Here is a 6,788-nt window from a genome sequence, read left to right as displayed (position 1 = left end):
TATCAATCCGTAAAACCTTAACATAGTGAATTATTCCATGAAGAACCGGTCAGCCAATTCTATTTGACTTCTGAGTTGAATGCAATCTCTACAAGACACAGGCAACCTAGGAATTGGAGTGCTTGTAATTTCATTATACATTGGTGCCAAAAAGAAGTCTACAAAATGGTTGTAGTTCTTTCTGTTATCATGCATCCTTATCTTTGGTGTCCAATATATGATTGGACACTCTATTCTCTTCCTAGTCTTCTCATCAATCTTATAGCTCACAATTTGAAGCTTGTTGGTCTCGAATATTGCACGATGCTTGGATAGAAGGAGATAGCACAAGTAGGATGAGAACCTAAATGTCTTACAAGATCCTTTTTTGATCATTAGAAATTGTTTTTGCATGGATTTTACAATGTACTCAATAAAATTATATCTTACTGGCTGACCTACATAATGGATATTATAAATCATTTCAAGAAGGCTTGTACCCACTTCCCTATCATTTTCCAATCCCAAGCAAAATGACAACAAGGAAATAGTATCCCCAACCCATGGAACAAAAATGTTAGAATCATAAGGAGGCTTATGATTTTGATCCAACACAATACCAGTACCACTCTTTATTAGAGATTTGATAAATGAATCTTTGTGACTTAGATCGAGACTCTTATAATTCTCTGCCAACTTTTCAAGTTCAATTTGGACGTTTGAGTTTTGGGCTTCAAATCCTAGGTTCAACAAATGAGCAAATTCTCCCTCGTTTATGGATAGAATTTCCTTTTTTGTATTTTTATTGACAATTGTTTTTTATCTTCATCATAATTTTCAGCACAGACCATGACAAAATCAAGGCAAGGGAATACTTCAGGTAACACCATGCTTCCCAATCCAACATCCCACGATGAGATTTTATGTGTTCTTTGTTGTAACATTGGGTTGAAAACAATAAATTTTTCTCTTCATGGATTTGCCGCCTTACTAGAAAATTCATATCTAATATCTATGATATGCTTTTCACCATGGATAGTAGGGTCATAAATATCATGGTATTCATCAGTGAAACCTAGTGTTTTAATCAGTTCGGTTAGGTACATTTTGTTTTTCACTTGGCTTCTTGTTGAACTGCTGCTTCCCATTTTCTCCCATCACTATTATTGTTAATAATTCAAAATAATGCTAGATAAAAACTTGAAAATGCTACCGTCAAATTGGACCATGAGAATAACAAAAGCAAAAAAGGTAGGATGTAGGTGTTCTAGATTTTACCCGAAATTTCTATTTCACTAGATTGGCGCAGATAGTCTCTGTTGCAACTTGCATTCCTCAATCTAGTAGTTGTTTCTGAATCTCCCTCGATTTACAGGTTTGTCCATGAAATGAAATACGATTATGATTTACGAGTCTCTTATTTTGAAAACTCTAAAAAGTAGAAAAGTAATACCTAAAGGGCAAAATATCTAGAATCATGATGTAATTTTATTAATTACTATTAATAACTATTCGATGCCGAAGGATAAAACATTCATTACTTCAGAGGACATTAAGAATCATGTTGCAATTTTATTAATTATTATTAATAACTATTCGATGCCAAAGGACAAAACATTCACTACTTCAGCATAAATTCTGAGGATATTAAATATAATACGTTCAATTCCGAGCAAAGTTCTCACAAATGAGTTCACTTCCCACATTCAGACCAAAATCCATCCTAAGCCATTGATCTTTGCTCATCCAATGGACGAGGGACCAGGGTACCTATTGCGACTTTATAGGTCTATTTTTTAAGTCTGTTTAATAACTTTAAACTTCTGCCCGAAAAAGAGCTTATAGACTTAATTATATTTCATTAAATTTAAAATGTTTCAATTCCGGGCGAAGTTTCACAAATGTGTTCACTTCCCACATTCGGGCCGAAATCCACCCTAAGTTGTTGATCTTTGCTCATCCAACAGACGATGGTACCTGTTGTCAGTTGTCGTGGGTCCCATGACTTCTGCCAGTTTTTGGGCATGCCACCATACTCGTGTCACTTTTTGGGTCTATTTTTTAAGTTTGTTTAATCATTTTAAACCTCCACCTGAAAAAGAGCTTTATAGACTTAATTATATTTAATTAAATTTAAAATGTTCAATTCCGAGTGAAGTTCTCACCAATGTGTTCACTTTCCACATTCAGGCCAAAATCCACCCTAAGTCATTGATCTTTGTTCATCCAATGGATGATGGTACCTATTTACAGATGTAGTGGGTCCCACGACTTCTGCTATTTTTTTAGCACATCACCATACTCGTGTCAGTTTTCGAGTCTGTTTTTTAAGTCTACTTAATCATTTTAAACTTTTGCCCGAAAGAGATATTTATAGTCTATGGACTATAGACTTAATTATATTTAATTAAATTTAAAATGTTCAATTCTGGGCAAAGTTCTCACCAATGTGTTCACTTTACACATTTGGGTCGAAATCCACCCTAAGTCATTGATCTTTGTTCATCCAACAGACGATGGTACATGTTTACAGATGTAGTGGGTCCCACAACTTCTGCCATTTTTCTGGCATGTCACCATATTCATGTCACTTTTCGGGTTTGTTTTTTAAGTCTATTTAATCATTTTAAACTTCCACCCGAAAAAGAGATTTATAGTCTATAGACTTAATTATATTTAATTAAATTTAAAATGTTCAATTTCAGGCAAAGTTCTCACAAATGTGTTCACTGTCCACATTTGGGCCAAAATCCACCCTAAGTCATTGATCTTTTCTCATCCGATGGACGATGATACTTGTTGAGAACTTGAGTGTTGTTAGATGTCGTCGGTCCCATAATAAGAGACACTTAAATTTTAAAGATCTGCAATAGTTTGAGATAACTATTAAATATAATGTTAATTTTATTTGTAAAAATTTGAAATTCAAAAATAGTATAAAAAATGAAACTTAGTTTCTAGAATAAAACAAATAACTAAATATAAATATAAATTTTGATATACAATTTGAAAGGTAAAAGTTTAATATAAAAAAGAAAACATTCAAAATATGTTTACGATATATAATTTTTAAAAATGGTTTAAAAATATATATAAAAGTTCAACATAAATTTGGTGTATTAATTTAAAAATATGTGCAGTCCTCAACCTATTAAAGCAAGCAAATTTGGAAAGTACAAATGCCAAGGTGGCAATTAATTGTTGCAAAAGGAGTTGTCTGCGGTAGGTCACACGAACGAAGGAAGGGGAGGATGGCAGGAAATCTTTTTCTTGATCTCATGGAATTAATGCCTTATTGTACACATTCATTACCCGACCTATACGACGGAGGCAAAATTTATTACCTTTTGATCTGTATGCCAATTTTTTCTTTGAGGCAGAACAAAACTGTAGTTCGTGGCTTTTGTAAGACATTTTTTGCAAGAAGTGCTTTTGAAATTGCAGGTAATCATGGAGGCCAATTTCACACTGCGAATAGACAAGAAGTTGGTGCCCTTTTTGGGCAAAGTATCTGATAAACAAATGCAAGGATTGTTCAGGTTTAAGGAGGAGAAGTTGTGGGCAACAGCTTGACTGATGCTTGCAGAGGAGGTGGCACATATCAGTCACCAGTATCAAACTAACATGGATGTTTACTCTCTAATTCTGGCATGAGCCTATGAATTTGAACCAGAGATGGAAAAGGTAAAACTCACATTAGTCAAATTGATTGATGGGGATTTTTTGATTAACCTGGATTCAATCTTGGAGTGGGTGGTGTCGGGAGTTGGCATTCGAATTAAGGAAGGGGACAACCAGGAGGAGTTGCTTCCTTTTATTCGTGGCCCAGAGGATGAAATCAAATACCAGTGTCATGAACGTGCCCGAGTGGGGTGGGAAGTGATGAAACTCTTTGTGAAATTAACCAGGGTGGATGAAGTCCTAAAGGCTTTGCATGTGGTGGCAAGGATGGAGGTTGGTAGGGAATTGAGAGATAGGGCTAAAGAAGGAAGGGCATATAGCTACTGGCAAGCTTGGATGGTGACCCCGACTTCAGGTGCCTAAACTGCATTCCAAAAATGAAAGTTGAAGCAGCAAAAGGGAAAGCATCGACCTTCGAGGAGGGAAGGGACAGGGAAAAAGTGACCTAGGGGGATAGTGAGTGAGCGGCCTATCGTATCGGCCAGTGTTTTTTAATTTACTTCCAAATTATTTATTACTGCTAGAACATTTGTTATGGATATCTAGTAATGAATTGGTTTTTTTGTCTGCTTGCTATAAGTTGTGGGCAGTATGGTTTTCTCTTTGTCTGCGTTTATGCATGAATGACTACAAATTTTGTATCTTGAAACTTTTGAATTAATAGAACGAAAAAACCTTTACCGATAAACTTTTGTATCTTGAAACTTTTGAAATTTTGTATTTTGAATGACTATATATTTATAAAAGTATAATCAACCATAATCAATGTACAAATAATTAATGGAACAAACTAAATTTTTTTTTATAGCATTACATAAAAAAGATCATAGTATTAAATTTATTTCCATTGTTTAACAAATAATTGAAATAACGTAGCTCATATACAAAAAGCATTTGAAAGAAATTAATTAATAAAAAAGAAACAAAATTATAGAAAACATTTTTATATCCTTAAGACTGTAAGAGGCAAATTGAAACAATCTGGAATTTGAAAAATTATCATTAATATTTATGCTTTGGAAATTTACAATTTTTTCATCTCAAGTCTGAGACCCTCAAAAACTTAAAAGCCAAACTGAGTGAGCCACTGAGCGTGTTAGGTTTTGAGGACATAGGAAAAAAAACTACTAGGGGCCCAGGGTGGCGGTTGGAGCATTTTTCCTTCAAAGTAAAATTTTTCGCTCATACAATTATATATTTGATCCTTTTAACAAAAATTATTCGCCTCCCACAATAAATATTTTCCCCATAGAACAAGGTACTATTTGCGAGAAATTTATGGAATTTTCATATCGTAGAAAAAAATCGTCAATACAAAATAATTTTTTTCCCCATTAAAAAAAAAACTTCGCCATCGATATGAAAAATTCCCCCCAAAAATAATGTCTGATTCGGCAGGATTTTACACATTTTCCCGGGGGGTGGTTTCTTAAAGTTATCCCTGGCCTCTAGGGGTCTAGCTATTATATGGGATCCTCGTAGTATCCTTCTTTCTCCCCTAACATCTAATCATAATTGGATAAGTGGGAGGGTAACTTATCCGGTAACTAAGGAGGTTGGTCCTGCACCGACAAGAATCTCAACTGGTAACTAAGGCAGATGCCTTAGGGGAAGCCAAAATTCATGAAGATGCTACATATGCCCCTGGAAGAGGTTCTGGAAGATGTTCTAGACATTGGAGATTCTTATTCGGCATGGAGATGTTCAATAGGGATCTGATATATTTCACTGAAAGTCATTTATATCAATGAGGGATTAGGGTTTTTCTTGGAGGTTAAAAGGTTGAATCCACTTCATTTTTTATCACCTTTCATTCAAAGAGATTAAGAGCGATTCAAAGCTATTAAAGGCAATTTAGTGCAATCAGATATCTTCTTGAGCGATTTCATCGGTGACTGAAAGAGTTTGTTAGGGTTTCACCGGCAGTGATTAACATGTATTTATCTTTAATCATGGAAGCAGGATCATCATCTATGCCTATCTTTGTTGTAAACCCGATTGTTGTTGAGGTCAAGGACTATTCTAGGCCAACTTTCAAGCGATATCCACAAGTCCAACCAAGTCTCTCTAGATTTTTGTTTCCAGAAGACTTCTTCTTTGGCAAGAATAGATTCATGGTCTGACATTAGTTTCTTCTCTTTGAGAAACAAAGTCTCATCCATCCCATATCTCATTACTTTCTCATTAAATTCTACCAACTCAGCTTCCACCTGAGCTTTCTTATCGAAGATATTGCCAAAGCACTCCCTATTCCACTAAATGAGATTCTGCTTGATAATCTTAAGTTTATTAACAACCTTAAAAATCCTAAACCCCAAGACCATGGCCCCATTCCACCATTCTTTTAGAAGCTCCAATATATGATCATCCTTAAGCCACATATTCTTGAATTTAAAAGGACATCTCTTTGAGCTAACTTCCCCATGAATGTCTAGTAAAATGGGATAGTGATCCGATCTTGAAAAAGGTAAAATTGAAGCTTCTAGGGTAAAGGGAAAGTTGATGAAACTTCCCAAAACAAAGAATCTATCCATTTTCTCTGCAATGTTTCTAAATCCCAACCTATGGTTATTCCAAGTAAAGGAATCCTTGACCATATTGATTTCTAGCATACCACTCCTATGGATCCAATTTGCGAAGTCTAGAGAAGCATGAGCATTAATGCCTAAGCCTCCCCGCTTCTCATGTTGATGCAGAATTGCATTAAAATCCCCACCTATAAAATATACCTAACTGAGGGTACTCGTGAAATTTTCAATTTCCTCCCAGGCTCTTTTTTTATCACCATTAAGGATTGGCCCATACACATTCACAATGACAAACTCTAGACTATTCTTGAGACAAGCTACCCTCCCACGTATCCAATTATGATTAAATGCTAGGGGAGAAAGAAGGATACTACGAGGATCCCATATAATAGCTAGACCCCCAGAGGCCCTAGCACCTGGGGTTCCTATAATCTACCTAAAGCCTAAACATTTACCAAAGGAAACTAAGTCTGCATCTCCCAATTTAGTCTCTTGAAGCAAAACTAATTTTGGGCTAAAAGAGGATAGACAATGTTTGACTAGCCTCTTCTTATTAGAGGCATTTAAACCCCTAACATTCCATAAAATGACCTTCATGAG

The sequence above is a fragment of the Cryptomeria japonica genome, chromosome 5 (assembly GCF_030272615.1).
Source record: "Cryptomeria japonica chromosome 5, Sugi_1.0, whole genome shotgun sequence".
Lineage (NCBI taxonomy): Eukaryota > Viridiplantae > Streptophyta > Pinopsida > Cupressales > Cupressaceae > Cryptomeria > Cryptomeria japonica.
This window is presented reverse-complemented; position numbering follows the sequence as displayed.